At 55.8% G+C, this 15018-nt stretch overlaps 1 protein-coding gene across 1 annotated transcript in view; it reads left to right on the top strand.

Annotated features, from left to right (window-relative positions):
- The first annotated feature begins 11692 nt into the window (after window positions 1-11692).
- Window positions 11693-15018, top strand: part of FRMPD3 (FERM and PDZ domain containing 3) — a 59525-nt gene continuing 56199 nt past the window's right edge. The window contains exon 1 of the mRNA XM_032702143.1: window positions 11693-11759. The gene's annotated coding sequence lies outside the window, so the exon portion shown is untranslated. The remainder of the gene's footprint in view (window positions 11760-15018) is intronic.

The following is a 15018-nucleotide window of genomic DNA, read 5'->3' as shown; positions in this document are numbered from 1 at the left end:
GCACCCAGGGCTGGAGGCTCCCTGCACACCCCAGTCCCACACATCCCCCCACCACCAGCACTCCCATCCTGCAGGCTCACCACCGTGGAGGGATGACATATAATGTAGGCAGGGAACTGGGGCATAAACGCGTGCCAAGACTGAGAATGCCAATATCTGAATGCCTGCAGTTCCTTCCTCCAAATAAATCACTGCGTGACTCTAATTATTGCACTTGCCCTGGGTACACACTGCCTTAATACGGAAAATGAGTGTGGAGGATTTATTACTGCTGATCCTTGATCTTTCATTTTTGATATTAAAACATGTTTAATTCATTGCAATGGAGATTAAAGTAAGGGAGGCCATGGGCAGGCTCTGGTTTGCTTGGGGAAATTTGGTTGCTGGGGCTCCAGCAGCACTGCTTGTATCAGGAGCTCTTCTATGCTGACTGGGAGTCCAGCTCTGGCTGAGTTGTGTTTGATTTCACCACTTCACCTTCTCTGGCTGTGGATTTACAGCTGTTTAGACAGCAAGACTAGGGCGACTGCGTTGTAAATGTATTATTTTCCTTGGACAGACAGGTTACAGCAGAGCTTATAACCCTGTTAGGTGTGACAGAAGTGGAGGTTTCTCAGGTTTTAAGCTTTCCTAAACAAATGGCCACCTCTGTGGGTATGAATCAGCTCTTGCATTCAGAAAACGTCTTTTTTATGCTACAAGAGCCTTTGGCCTTCAGTGCCTAGTTTGCATTGAATCTTCAGCTGTTGTGAAAGTATTTCACACACAGCCTCAGAGCTGTGCTGCAGAGCTTGAACCTTTTCTCCTCTTTTTTACAGTGCAGCTTCTGCAGGGTAATGGCAGCTTGGCCACTTACTCCAGTGCCTTGACCACTGCTGTGGTGCCAGCAGGATGCTCAGCAGGAGCAGGGATTGGGCTCACAGCCCCCATTGCCTGTGGCCAAGTTGAAGGCTCACAGGAGCATCAGTGTCCACTGTGAGGGCAGTGACACACCCAAAGGGGTGAGTGCACACACACACACCTGGGCTGGCCAATGCTTGTGCATCTGGGCAGAGCATCTCCCAGGACCAGGGCAGCCCTTGGCCATGGGGCCCCAAAGGGATGTGGGGGCAGGAGAGGGAGCAGAGAGAGTCCAGGGATGAGAAGACATGGAGCACACACATGTCCACTGAGCTTATGATTCCATCTAACCAGGGTAGCACAGACCAGGTGGCAAAAAGGCTGAGAAGGAGGGAAGGCAAAATGAGGGCAAGGAAGCCCTGAGCAGGGGGGTCCCTGGTGGCCCTGGTGCCATCCCCCACAGCACCTCCCTGGCCAGGCAGCCCAGCTTCCTACACACACTCCTTCCACTGGGCACCAGATGTGAACCATCTGTGAACCATCTGCTCCTCTGGGCTGACAGGAGCAATCCACATCGACTCCGTCCATCCATCCATCTGTCCATCCATCCATCCAAGTGCTTTTCCCATTTCCCCTGGCTACATCCCTGATTGCAGCTCAGGCACATGTGAAGTGTGACTCATGAGGAGCAAGGCAAGCAGGAGGAGTGGCTACTGCTGAATAATAATTTGTCCCCCTCTTGTGAGAAGGTGCTGCACCATGTCACTACAGCCCAGGAAGAGGAGGAGGATGTCACCTCAGGCTGCATGTTACCTCTCTGGCTGATGGGGGAATGAGGATCTTCACTCCCTGCTTTGCCAGGGTGTCTCCAGCCCTGTGGCATTGGGCCACCCCTCCCAGAGCAGGTCACACACTCCCTAAAGCACCCATGAAATGCACAGGATGGGATCCATTCCTCTGATCATATCTAGCCAGGATATGTCTGCATTTTAGGGCACATGAGGAAGGGGGAATCCTGGAGGAAACCATCCTTGTTAGCTGACTGGAGGGAGAAATCACTCTCTGGTGCACAAGAGCATTTTATTTTTCCAGGCCCCATCCACAGCTGTGCAAAGCCCACTCTCCTCCTGGCAACTCTGATGCACGTCTGATGGGAGTGGAGCTGGTCCAGCCACAGGGCTGGGAAGGGCAAGAAAGGGGAAGAGAAAAGCATGGAGAGGAAATTAAGGGAAATGGAGAAAAATTGCATGGCTCTGCTCAGCACCTTGTTCTCCCTTCATTCCAGCTCCAGCAGCTCCCTGAACCAGGAGCAAGGGCAGCCAGCACTGAGCCCTCATCTCTGGCTGTGCTGGTGGGACAGAGGATTCAGGATGCACCCCAGAGGTGTGTGACAGGAGGCACACCGAGCCCCAAACCTGCCCCAAGGGAGATCTGCTGCCTGGGCATGGTGTTATCCCACTGCAGGGACAGGGATGGGGAGGTGGCAATGCCTCACATCACCATGGCAACCCGCGGAGAACGGCTCCACTGAGCAAATCCTGCTTCTCAAGGATGAGCTTTGGCAAATCAGTAACCCCAGCCGAGACAGACAGGGTTGGGCTGGGAGTCCCTCTTGGGGTGTCTCTGCCCTCTGAGCACCAATTTGCTAATCCACTTGGGAGCAGTTTTGCCCCGTGCTGAAACAGCTGAGCCAGAGGTGCTGCTTCTTCAGCCACAGTGGCCCAGCCCTGACAGGGGCATCAGTGTTTCTCTGCACTGATGTTCCTTCCCCAGCTCTGTTGGGAAGTTTCTCTCCTGCTGAGGCTCTCAGTGGAGCCTTGGTTAGTGCAGGGCAGGTGAGAGACTACATCATACCAAACAGGAGCTGGCGTCCCCTGCGCTGACCGAGCTGATCAGGAAAATGTTCTTGCGTTTCTAACGCTGCAGAGATTTGGGCCAAGAAGCTCCTCAGAGGAAATCAGCAGCCTCAAGATGCTCTTGCATGACATGGTGTTTCTGCCCCAGGTGGGCAGCTCCAGTGGGATGTGCTCCCACCTCCCTGCTGTGGTGACACACAGGTGACTCTTTACACCTCCGCTTTTCCGTTTCACCACAATGGCCCCACATGGGACCAGAGCATGGATGGGAGAGTGGGGCTGCCCAGATTTACCCCTGCCATTTCTGAAGCTGCAGATCCATTTATGCATCCTGGGAAAGGAGTCTTTGATGAGTCCCATTTTGGGAGAAAGCCCTGAGGGCTGGGTGCAGGCAGTGCTACCTGTCATGTTTTCCATCCTCCTGGCATCTGCCTCGGCTGAAGTCCTGCCTGATCAGCATTTCCCAGCCTCAGGGAGCCACTCTGTCCCAGCATGTCCCTGAGACACACAGTGCACATTCCAGGGCTTCCCAGCTACCTCGCATGGACACAGTCTGAGCCTTCCCCAAAACAACATCCAGTGGTGATCTCTTGTGTGATGAGTCTGTGTGCTCAGCATGGGGCAGAGTCCCCATCTCCCCATCCCTGCTGGTGCCTGCCAGCACCTCCTCTTCAGTCCCAGCTGAACCATTTCAAACATGGATGAACCTCAGCATCACACCCCAGCAGCTGCTCAATCCTGTGGCCACCCTGCCAAGCTCCCTGTCCTTTGATCAGAGCCAGACCTTTGCCTGTGGGTCCCAGCCATCCCCCCGCCTTACCTTTCCCCATCTCTGCTCCATCCCCCACTTACAGCCTTCCCCCAGTGCCCACATTTATTGGAGGTTGATTTGTGCCGTGGCAGAAAAGCCATTAAGGCTTTCTTGTTAGTACAGCCGGAAGGACGCCTGCTGTGTGCCCATGGCCACGTTAGGAAGCCGGGTGAGGGCAGTAAATAAAGTTTCACTCTATTACAATGATTGGAAAGTCTCGAACGAGAGCAGCAGCCTGGCAGAGCTGCAGAGAAGGTGTCCTCCAAGGGGCAATTGCTGCACAGCAATCTGCCAGCACCGTGCTTTCATCCCCATTTATCTTTTTGCCTGGCCAGAGATGATTTCAAGCTCCTTGTGCTGCCTGGGGTGCTGAGGTGGCCAGGGGTGCCCCTGGGGTCCTCTTATGGGCCAGGGCAAGGTGGAAATCTTCAGCAGCAGAGGTCTGGCATCTCACTGGATTTTGGGCAGCAAATCTCCTTCCAGGAGATCGTGAAGGAACGTAAAACACAGGAAGGGTCTGTCCTGCCACAGGTGGCACCGAGCCAGAGCAGCAGCTGTCCCTGGCTGGGATGCAGAGGGTGGTAGAGATCTGCACTCCTGCTATCTCCCTTCCTGACCTCAGTACCTCTGTGTGCTGGTTTCATCCCCGGTACAACAGCAGCTCAGCTTTCCTCTCCTCACTGGGTGTTGGGAGATTTAATTCATTAGCATTAATGAAGTGTGCCTGGCTCTGCTGCAGGAGCTCAGCTGAAGGTGTCTCCACAGCCCCAGAAAGAGGCTCGACAGGAGGAAGGTGCTGTCAGCACTGGGTAGTTATAGCCCTCAGTTTCCCCTGCTGCTGAGTCACAGCCAGGCTCTGTTGCAAAACAGGCTGTAAAGTGTCTGTTTAGGGTTTATGGGATCCCTGGTCCATTACAGAATGTCTGAGCAGCTCCAGTGTCCCTGCAATGGGCCAGGCTGGCAGCGAGGGCTGCTCTCAGAGGGATGCTGCCCCAGCACCAAAGACACAGGCTTTGTCCCACAGCGTCAGGAGAGGGGCAATGCACATCCAAGGACTTGCAGTCCTTAACTCATCACTCTGAAGGGCAGCACCAGGTGCCTAAAATTAGACTCCTATCTCCTAATTTAGGTACTTCAAAAAATAGACTCATTTGTGTATTCTTTTCCCTCTGCTAGCACTGCTCAGCATCCAGAGACTTCCAGGGAGATGCTCTGGTTTTGCGCATTTTGGAGCAATCCAGCAGCACCAGGTGTAACCTGGTGTATCCCTGATTTACCCTGAGTGAAAAAGAGGTGCTGCTGCAGGTCTCCCATCTCTGGAGGGGAGAGCCCTCCTGGTGCTACAGGAGCCTGGTGGTTGGCAAGTGGCTGCTCCAGCAGCTGTTCATATAAAACAGCATCCTGGTCCCGGGCCTCAGCTTGCCCAGGGTGGGCTGGGATTGCGTCTCAGCCTGGCTACGCCCCAAGGGTTTCCTGATACCAAAGTAGTGTCCTTGTAGCACCTCCGTGCTGCGTGTGGCCCCCGCAGCCGCCAGGAGGGACCAGAGTGGTTTGTCCCCTCTCGATCCCTCGACCGGTGACCGACACAGGAGGAAAACGTTGAACGCTGCGAGCAGCGTGGAGACCCAGCCCGGGGCTGTTGCCCTGCGGAAACAAAGCCAAGGGGACAAAACAAAGCCATCCTGGGCCCTGCCCAGAGGTGCTCGCTGGGGCGGATCCCGCTGCTCCCTCCCCGTGCCTGGAAAGACGAGCGACAGCCCGGCAGCTCCTCACGCGAGGCTGCGGCTGGAGTGATCTGCCCCTGCACGTTTCATAGCACACGTGTCCCATTAAGAAAAAAGATCAGAGTTCCCGGGAGCTAAAAATAACACCAGGCAGTGGAGTTTGTCCAGGAGACAGTCAGGGATGCGGGGGCGTGGAGCAGAAGGCGTAATTTCACTGCCGGCTCCTCCAGGGACAGGGGGCAGGGGAATCGATCCAGCCATGGCAGAGGGGAATCGCTGCTGGAGGAGCAGCGAGGTGCCGTGGTAACTCAGCTCCGGCTGCCTCGCTCCTCGTCCGACCTGCGGTGGGTGCAGGATGCTGGGGGGGAGCACAGCTGGGTGCCAGGGGTGCCCCGGGGGTGTGCCAGGGTGCAGCAGGGAAGGACAGAGCTGCCACCGTGCCTCCCAGCAGGCAGCCCTGTGGAGATGCTGGGGCATCCTGGGGGATGGGGGGTGAGCTGTAGGACCCTGTAATTTGGGACTGACAGGACTGCTCTCTGCATGGCAGCCTCTGAATGAAAGAGTGCAAACATAGATCCTAATTACCACAGCTCCTCCAGAGCCAGCTCTGCCTGCTCTGCCCAAGCTGTCAGATGCTCTCTAGCAAATGCCTCCATCTCCTTTCCATGGCTGAATCCAAGTTATTTATTCTCTCCTCGAGATCCAGCAGCTTCTGTTTCACTACTAGTTGAACAGCTGGGAGAAGGAGCAGGAGGAACAAGGAAGGGAAAACCCCCTGTAGCTCCTTTTAGCAGAATCAGGAGCCCCATGTTACACAGAGGTAACAGAGGCCAGTGCCTGTCCTGAGTCTAGGAAGCAACTGGCCTGAAGTGAGACTTGCTGGGGAAGTGACCTTTATTCCCTGTCAGTGGCATAGGGAAAGGGATGGGCAGAGGAATTTGCTTTTCAGAATAATTTAACTTGTTGCCCTCCAGGTCTTACATCCCAGCCTGGGCTAGAGCACCTGGCAGGTCCCAGATAATCCTATGAAGCCAGACTGAGAGAGCCGTTGTTCAGACTGAGAGGGGTTGTTCAGCCTGGAGAAGAGAAGGCTCCAGGGAGACCTTAGAGCCCCTTCCAGTACCTAAAGGGGCTACAAGAGAGCTGGAGGGGGACTTTGGGCAAGAACATGGAGTGACAGGACAAGGGGAATGGCCTTAACCTGAAAGAAGGCAGGGTTAGGTCAGATATTAGGAGGAAAGTCTCTGCTATGAGGGTGGGGAGGCCCTGGCACAGATTGCCCAGAGAAGCTGTGGCTGCCCCATCCCTGGAAGTGCCCAAGGCCAGAGCTTGGAGAAACCTGGGACAGTGGAAGGTGTCCCTGCCCATGGCATGGGCATTGGAAGAAGATGGTTTTTAAGGTCTCTCCCAACCCAAAGCATTCTGTGATTCTCTCCCCAGCAGGCTCCTGCCACAGCTTGGAAGGGAAACCACAAAAAAAACCAAACATGGTAACAGGTCCAATTAGCAAAGGCATTTGGCTTCCCAGCACCACTCCCCATTGCTGCTGGCTTTTGGAAGGGGCTGGATGAGATGACTGGCAGCTCCAGCAGCTTTGTGCAGATGGATCCATCTAGTCTCTAGCTGGAGAGCTATTGACTGCCCAGCCAGCTCTGGCATTTCTCTGCTGCTGCATCTGGGAACAGACAGCTGATATCCATCACCTCTCCTGTACCCAAACTCATCCTGCTGGCACCTCCTGGTGGGTCAGCACCCATGGCAGCCCCACGGAGTAGCCGTTTCCTGGGTGCTGCATGTCTGCAGGGGCTGGGCTTGGAGCTTGCTCTGCCCCAGGGCTTTGGGCTGGAAGTGCTCCTGGCTTTGTGGGGGCTCACACTCTCCTAGCCTGGCTTTCCTGGGTGGCTGTGCCTGCTGGCCTGCTGGCCTGCCCTCAGCTTTGGGGTGAAACACGATACTTGTTTAAATCTGAGAATCCCAAAGATGATATCTGACAGGTTTCTTGAAAATCAGCAACTGACTGGAAGACAGAACCCCCTTTTTCCTGCCCTCTACAGTAGGGAAAAAATCTGGTTTCAAGTATGAGACAAATCCACAGGGGAATAGCTTTCCTTGATACCTGTTAAACCTCTGTTTGTCTACTCTGTTCAGCTGGCCCAGGCATGAGTGACTGCAGCAACACAGCTACAGAGCATCCCTGTCCTGGGAGGAGCACAAGACGTGAATCTGGGGCTGTCCCAGTCTGTCTGGTCCAGAAAGGCTCCTTGTGGCACACCTGTAGCAATAGCACTGATCTGACATCTCCTGTACAGACCCAGCCAAAGCCCTCCACCTTGCTGTGGTGACCAGAAGTGGAGTGTCCATTGCCTCTCACACAGAGCTGTGACATGGCCACGTGCAAAGGCTGCCTTGTCTCACCTGTGTGGCAGTGCCTGGACTGCTGAAGATGCTTTCCCACGAGGAACAATGTGAGGTCACTGGAACAGCTCCCCAGGGCAGTGGTCATGGCACCAAACCTGCCAGGGTCCAAGAAGCATTTGGAGAACACTCTCAGGCACATGGTGGGATTGTTGGGGCGTCCTGTGCGGGGCCAGGAGTTGGATTTCAATGATCCTTGTGTGTCCTTTCCAATTCAGGATATTCTATGATTCTGTGATCTCCACAGTCCCCTGAAATAATTCCAGGTGCCAGCGTGTCCTGCCCGCTGGTGACAAACCCTCTGGAAAAGGCAATGGTCTCCCCTTCTCCCAGCTCTGCTCCCTTGAGCTGCTGCTCTCCTCCCAGCTGGTGAGCCTGTTGCTTATATAAACTGCTCACTCTCGAGCATTGATAGAGCTGTTTGCCTCCCACCCCACTGGGCTCTGCAAGCTCATTTTATTTTTTCTTGGCTTCATGGGATGTTCACTCCATAACAGCCTTCCCTCAACACTCAGCAGGAGGGACTCTGAACCATCACCCCAACAACGCTCTGACTTTCCCACTGAGCCAGGAGCAAACGTGAGCTCCCTCCCTGCCTCACCTCCCGATGCTGTTGGGGTTGAATGCTGGTCCCCAAAGCCCATCTTGTGCTCCTCTGAGCTCATTTCTGCCCAGGGAGGAAGCTCTTCGTGTGGTTTGGAGCCTGAGGACTCTCCAGCCTTGGGCAGGCAGGGCTGAGGCTGGGGGGTGTGCCAGAGTCCTGCCATGTCGTGACAGTGCAGCGACACCCCGGCGACAGGGATGTGGCGTGACAGCTGCCAGGCTTGTTCCACGACAACTGCCAAACAGGCAGCAGGTAGTCGTGATTTCTCCTACTCGCTCTGACTTGGAGTGAGGGACAGAGTAGGAGGGGGCTGCTCTGCTTTTCCTGGAGAAGAAAGAAAACCCAGGTATGCACAGATGCCTCTTTCATCTGCCCCCCTTACACAAGGGTGACACTTGTGCTCCCCACCTTCTGTTTTCATCTGATCCCCCTGTGTGCTGCTCCTGGGGCAGTGAGGGTTGTACTAGAGCAGGTGTTCTTGCAGCTGCAACTGGTACCAGCAGCATCACTGGTTTGATTATTGGCTGTGTATATTGGCCCCATGATACCTCTGTCATCTTCCTTTGCTCCAGCACGGGGGTAGCCTGCCTGCTATGCATTTTACTGGAGAACAAGAGCCCCTTGGAAGTTTGCTCCTTGCTTTCCATGAGCTCTGTGGTGTAGGTTTGTTATCTTGGTCTCACCTCCATTCTGCTCTTTTTTCTGACTATCAAAAGCCTCAGCAGAGTCTCATCTGAGGCTCTTCCAATGTTGCACTCAGCCGTGAAACTCTCATCTTGTCATCAGAGACAGCAAGTGTCCCTAGGGGAGGAAGGGCAATAAAGCAGCTAATTCAGGAGAGGCTAATCCAGCACAAGCAGAGAGTGTTGCAGTGCAAACCCAGCAGTCTGTCCCATCCTGCAGCACAGAGCTGGGGACATGCAGCACAGGGCACGGCAAGCCCACAGCATGTGGTGTGTGGTCATCACATTGTAGATTAGGAGATGCCAGAGGACAGTCTCTGAGTTAATTGTGCCAGGGAGTGAGTCTTAAAGTATTTGAAGAGGGCAAAGAATAGCCCCGGAGCAACTATTCAGGTACCTAAGGAAGAGAAATAACCTTGTATTTCCCTCCTAGAGTGTGAGCAGCACAGGGAGCAAGTTGCACATGTTACAGTTTCCCCACTGCTTCCCAATTCTCACCCAACACCAACTCCGGAACAGCCTTCTGGGAAATAAGCTATGCAAAAATAAGGAAACTTGGCCAAAAACGCAGCTTAGAGAGTAAAACTCTCGCAGATGATACTGCTGCTCGGAGGCACTTCCCTCCTGCTTTCAAGGAGGCTCTATACCATTATCCAGAGGGAAAGAAAGGAAAACTGACAAGTGTATATAAACAGTTGGGCGCAAACAAACAAACTCTCAAACTCTGCAAGGAACAGCTTATGTTTCATGAGGGATGTTTTCGTGAACAGGCACGCTGAGAGAGGGGCATTCTTATTTTTTGTGTGTGTGTGGAATAAATTCTGATCTTAAAATCTAAAAGACCTTCTGAGATTTGCTATATCTTCTCAATCTTCATTCTGGAAATACTTTTTAAAAGTTCATAGCTGTGTATATAAAGGGCCAAAAAATGCCAACAGGTTTAAAATAGACACGTAAAGGAGACATGTCAACAGACGAGCTTCAGAAGGTGCGTGTTGCATCAAACAAGGAAAACAGGAGAGGATATAAATTTGGGATGAGACAAGTTTTAGGGTGTGACATGCCTAAAGCATAAGGACGTGTCATGAAGACAATGCCAAGGCCATTAGAAGGAAGACAGCCAGTGGTGTGCTGGATTGTTGGGTTTCTGTGGCTGCTAAAAAACTCTAAGGGCATTGCATAAAACCAAAATTAATTTCTTTACATCAGGATCTGCCGTGGACAATGTTGGAAAATTTACATACCTTGCCCCTTCCTATGGCAGATAAATCTAAAGAACTCTCTGAAACAGAAATGTCAGAAAATGCTCTTGGAAAACACTGATGAAATGGAGAGCAAGGGATTGCCAGGATCAGGCAGGATTTCCCTATGGGCTCTGGAGGAGGAGCAGCAGCATGGAGTTACTGAGCTACCAATGGGGCTGGGTACCCTGGAATGAACACTGGGATCATATAGATGGGAGGCAGCAAGTGTGACTGCAATTTTTGTAAAAGCTGAGAGTCAGAAAGCTATATCCAAGTTCAACTTCTGTATAGAGCAAATGAGTTGCTTGGAGTCCTGATAAAGAATAGAATGGGAAGACGTGGAAAGCAATATAATGGAAGTCAGACAGATTTTCAAAGGAGGAATTCACAGCTTGTAAATCTATTATTCTTTCTTGAGGACATTAGCCAGCTAATAGGGTACTTGAATTCCCCAAATCCATGGTAACCTACCTCCCAGTCCTTGCTTCTCAATCTTTTCGTAAGAAACACACACGAACCTCTTCTTATGCATTGATAATGTAGTTTCCTTAAGAGCTTTTGTTGATTTCCCCCTGCCAAGATTGGGAGAGTGGTTACCATGGAGTTACCTATGGAGCAGCAAGGAGACGATCCCGTGCATTTGGAAAAGGGGATGAAGAGTAAGGTGTCAGTGTTTGCACATCGTACGTAATGCCTAAAGGTAATTAACAAAAAAGCCAGTGAAGCACTGCAGAAGGGTCTCATGGTGTTGAGCGAGCGGGTGACAACATGGCAAACGGCATTCAGGGAGAAGTGCCACAGGCAGAGAGGGGCTTGCAGGGCAGGACAGCGGCGGCCCCAAACGGGCGGCTGCTCGGGGAACGGCAGGCGGGCGCCTGGGCAGGCTGGCTCGGCACCCGTCTGCCGAGCCGGGAAGGGGCGCGGGAGGTGCGGGGGTTTGCGGTGCTCGCCCGCCGCTCTGCCCGCAGCCCGCCCGGGCCGGCTCCAGCGGTGCGGGGCTGGAGCGGGCACACCCGGCAGGAGGGACCGGAGGGATGCTTCGGCTGCCGACCGAGCGCACGCCGCGAGGGGCCTGAGGAGGTGGGCGAGGGGCTCCTCCGGTGGCCGCTGACGGAGTCCCGGCCCTCCGGTACCCACCGAGGGCGCCCGTCCGTGCGCGCCCGGCAGGGACACGGGGGGCGATGCCCGCCTGCCCCGGGTGGGGGCGGGCGGGCTCCGCAGCCCCCGGACTGGGGTTGGGGGGGTCCGCCCGCCTCCGCCCGCCCCGCGTCCCGTCCCGCCCCGCCCCGCAGAGCCGCCGCCCGCCCTCGCCCCGCAGAGCCGCGCACCGCGCTCGCCGCCGCCGCGGGGCCGGGAGCTGCGGGCCGGGCCGGCATGGCGGGGGCGGGCGCTGCGGGGCGGCGGCAGCAGCAGCAGCAGCAACAGCAGCGGCGGCGGCGGGGCCCGTCCGAGCGCTGAGGGCGGCGGCCGGGCCATGGGGGCGGCGGCGGCGGGGGGCTGCGGGTGCCCTGCCCTGCCCGCCCGCCGCGCCGCCCGCCTGAGCCGCGGGGCTTCCTGAGGGAGCGGCGGCGGCGGACCCCAGGTGAGCCCTCCCCCGGGGCGAGGGGAGCCCGCCGGGATGCCGCGGGATCGGGGCGGGGAGACCCGTCGGTCCCGCGCGCCTGCCCGTCCGCGGGAGTTCGGCGGCTGCCCCGGGATGCTCCGGCGGGAGCAAGGTGACTGCGAGGGGCGGGCAGCGGCCGCCCCCTCCCCGCTACCTCCCCGCCACCTCCTCGCCACCCCAGTCCCGGCCGCTCCGCGTCTCCCGCGGCGTGTCGGGAGGGATGCCCAGCTCCCCGGGCGCGGGGTGCCCCGAATCCATCGCTAGCGTGGAGGAGCTGGAGCAGGGCTCTGCCTCGTCCTCCGGTGAGAGCCCGGACTGCAGGGTCGGCGAGAGAGACGTGTGTGTGGCCTTCTGCTGGTGCCGGCGTGGTGATGGGGTGCCCCCTTCCTGGCCGTCCCGCTGCCCCATCTCTGTCGCAGCCCCGGTAGCCCTGGGACGGTGTGTGTGCGGGAGGAGGAATCTGTGCGAGGGGCTCGCGTGTCCGGGTCCGATCAGTGCAGCTGAGCACCGTGCACGCCTGGGGTGGCTCTCCCCATCCCGGGGCCCCTGGGCAGGACAAGGCTGAGCACAGAAAGTGGGGCTCAGGGCAGAGAGCTCTGCCACTTCCCCCCCAGGTCACCTTGGCACGCTCCCGGGTGGCAACGTTCTTGGTATTAGTCTGGTATCATGGCAGTTGCCATCGTGAATTGTGTCTGATTGAGCTGGAAGAACAGAGACAAATGTTCTTGGCTCCTGGCTTGAGGCTTGTTTGGGTTTTTTTCCTCGTTTCTCTATTCTACAGCAATTTGGATGGGATAAGTTATCCTTCTTGTCGGCAGCAGGACTGGTAGAGAGATGGCTTGCTATTGGGGAATTTGAAAACATTCTCACCTTTTTCTTCCATCATGACAACCTGTGTGCCACCTTCAATCTTCAGGTGCCTCAGTTTCCCCATGTTTACAAGGGAAAGGTGGAGGAGAGAAAACCTGGTTTGCACCAGGGCAGGCTGGGATGTGTGTTCCTGTGTGTGAGAAACTCGCCTGGCACAAGACTGCCTCGAGTGCAAGAATGGTTTGGGGTCAAGCCCAAGGGAGTCTGAGCCTGTGGCCTGTCTCTGCGTGGAGGCAGGTGCTGAGTGCAGGGGAGGGCTGGCACTGCCTCTGTTCCGGGCCAAGACCTCGGCAGGGTGCTCCCCTCTGTTTAGCAGCTCTCCATAGTCATCCATGCCCCTGAGCGAGCTGCTGGCATCCATGTTGTCCTGCAGTGAGGAGTTCACACCGCACCTGAGCAGCAGACAAAACAACATCCTTTTCTTTTTTCATTTTTTTTTTCACTCTGACGTCCCCTCTAGTCATTGCCTGCCCAGACAGTGCCCTGTCCCTGTGTCTTTGAGTACCGGTGTGTGGCTGAGCCTGCAGCCTCCTGCTCTCTGGCTGCTGGCTGAGGACCTCCTACCGTGCTCACCCCCCCTCTTGTGATGCTGAAATTTCCCTTGCATTTGCTGCCATGCTGGCTGCCTCCTTCCACTGTGGCCATGGCCAGGCAGCCACGAGGGCAGTGCCAAACAGCTGCTGGCCAGAGTGGCAGTGGCAGGGCTGGGGGGGGGTTTGGGAGTGGGCTCCAGGTGCTCCGGGGCTGTGTCCATCAAGGAGTGCCTGGTGCTTGGTGCTGAGAGCAGCTGATCTCCTCAGGCTCTGCCATGCTGCTGCTGAAGCCTGTGGGGGAAATCAGCCCCCTGGGACACCAGAGTGGCTGCTCTCCTCATCTGGCAGTTCAGCGTGCCAACTGCCCTCTTGATTGCCATGGCAACAGCCACCACTGTGCTGCAGCACCGCTTTGAAGCCCCGACCTCAGCATTGCTGTAGGGAATTGCTGCAGGACCCCTGGGGTGCAGCTGGTTGGGTGCTCCAGCATGGGTAGCACCAAGCCACCAGCACCCCACAGTTGGAGCACGTCTGCCTCTTCCCTCTTCCAGCACTGCTGCACCAGGGGCTGTCCCTGCAGCAGCCCCAGCTGTTGTGGCCCGTCCTGGTGTCCCCTGCCCTGTCCCAAGGGCCAGTGCTGCTGGCTCCCAGCAGCTCACTTGGCTGCCCGTGAGCCTTTCCCACCTCAGGGAAATTGAGATCACTTGTTAAGGATGGGCCCGTGGAGCAGATGGAAAAACACATCCTGTTTGTGCAGTGCCAAGTGTGGGGAGCACAGTGGGGATGCAAATAAAGTGGGCTCAGGCTTGGTCCCTCTCTGTAAACCAAGGAGTGGGGTGCTGGAATGAAAGAGGTGCCGTGACACGTGTTAGGGTGGACAGGGACAGGGACCTGTTGGCTTCAAGCTTCCTGAGGCAGGAGGGCAGCCACATGCCTGCAGTGAACAACAGTGAGCTTGTACCGAGGTCTGGAGCTCATTTCTGTCTCGGACTAAGCCAGTCTAAGCTTTGAACTGAAACTGCAAAGCATAAAGCCCCATCTAGCACAGGAGAGGGCCCCAAGTGGGAAGCAGTCAGGTGAGACAATGCTGTCTGCACCAGCTGCCTTCGTGTTTTGCTTCCCTACCTGAGCTCTTGGGAGCTGACCTGCATGCTGGGGGTAAATAGGCCTCTGGGATTTGCCTGTGGACCTGCAGAGCTGGAATTTTACCTCCAGCTGCAGCCCTGTGATACCAAGGAGATGCTTTTATGGTTTGTTTGGTGGCTGCACCCTGATACTGACGGACAAAGCCAGAAGTCCTCAGTTCTGCCTTAGCACTGGTCCTTCCTCTCTCCCGCTGAAATCAGCAAGTTTCTCTCCTGATTCATACCCATGAGTTCAGTGTCATTTGCCAGGGCAGCTCCAGCCCCGAGGCACTGTGGTTTTATAGTGAAAAAGTGTATATCTAATGAACAAGGCTCAGATCATCTGAGGGTCTTCCACTGAATGGGCCCCCCACCATTGCAGCAAAACTGCTCCCATCTCTCCCATTTGGGCAGAAATCAGTCTAAATCTCCCAGGGCTGAGGTGCTTTTTGATGCCACCTGCCTCTCCCAGGGCACAGCCATTGCATCACTGGGCGATGTCTCAGAGCCTGCAACGGGAGGAGGGAGATGAGCTGAATCAATGGGGCCTTTTGGATGTGCCATCCACAGCACCAGTGCTGTTCTGTTGCTCCAGCTTTGGAATTAGGGGACAGAGACGGTGGATCCACATCAACCAGGGAGAAGCACTTGGGAACATGGAAGGAAATACGACACCTTCCAGTCGTGCAGCTCATCAAAGTGGTGGCCTTG

The sequence above is a fragment of the Chiroxiphia lanceolata genome, chromosome 14 (genome assembly GCF_009829145.1).
Source record: "Chiroxiphia lanceolata isolate bChiLan1 chromosome 14, bChiLan1.pri, whole genome shotgun sequence".
Lineage (NCBI taxonomy): Eukaryota > Metazoa > Chordata > Aves > Passeriformes > Pipridae > Chiroxiphia > Chiroxiphia lanceolata.
This window is presented reverse-complemented; position numbering and strand designations above follow the sequence as displayed.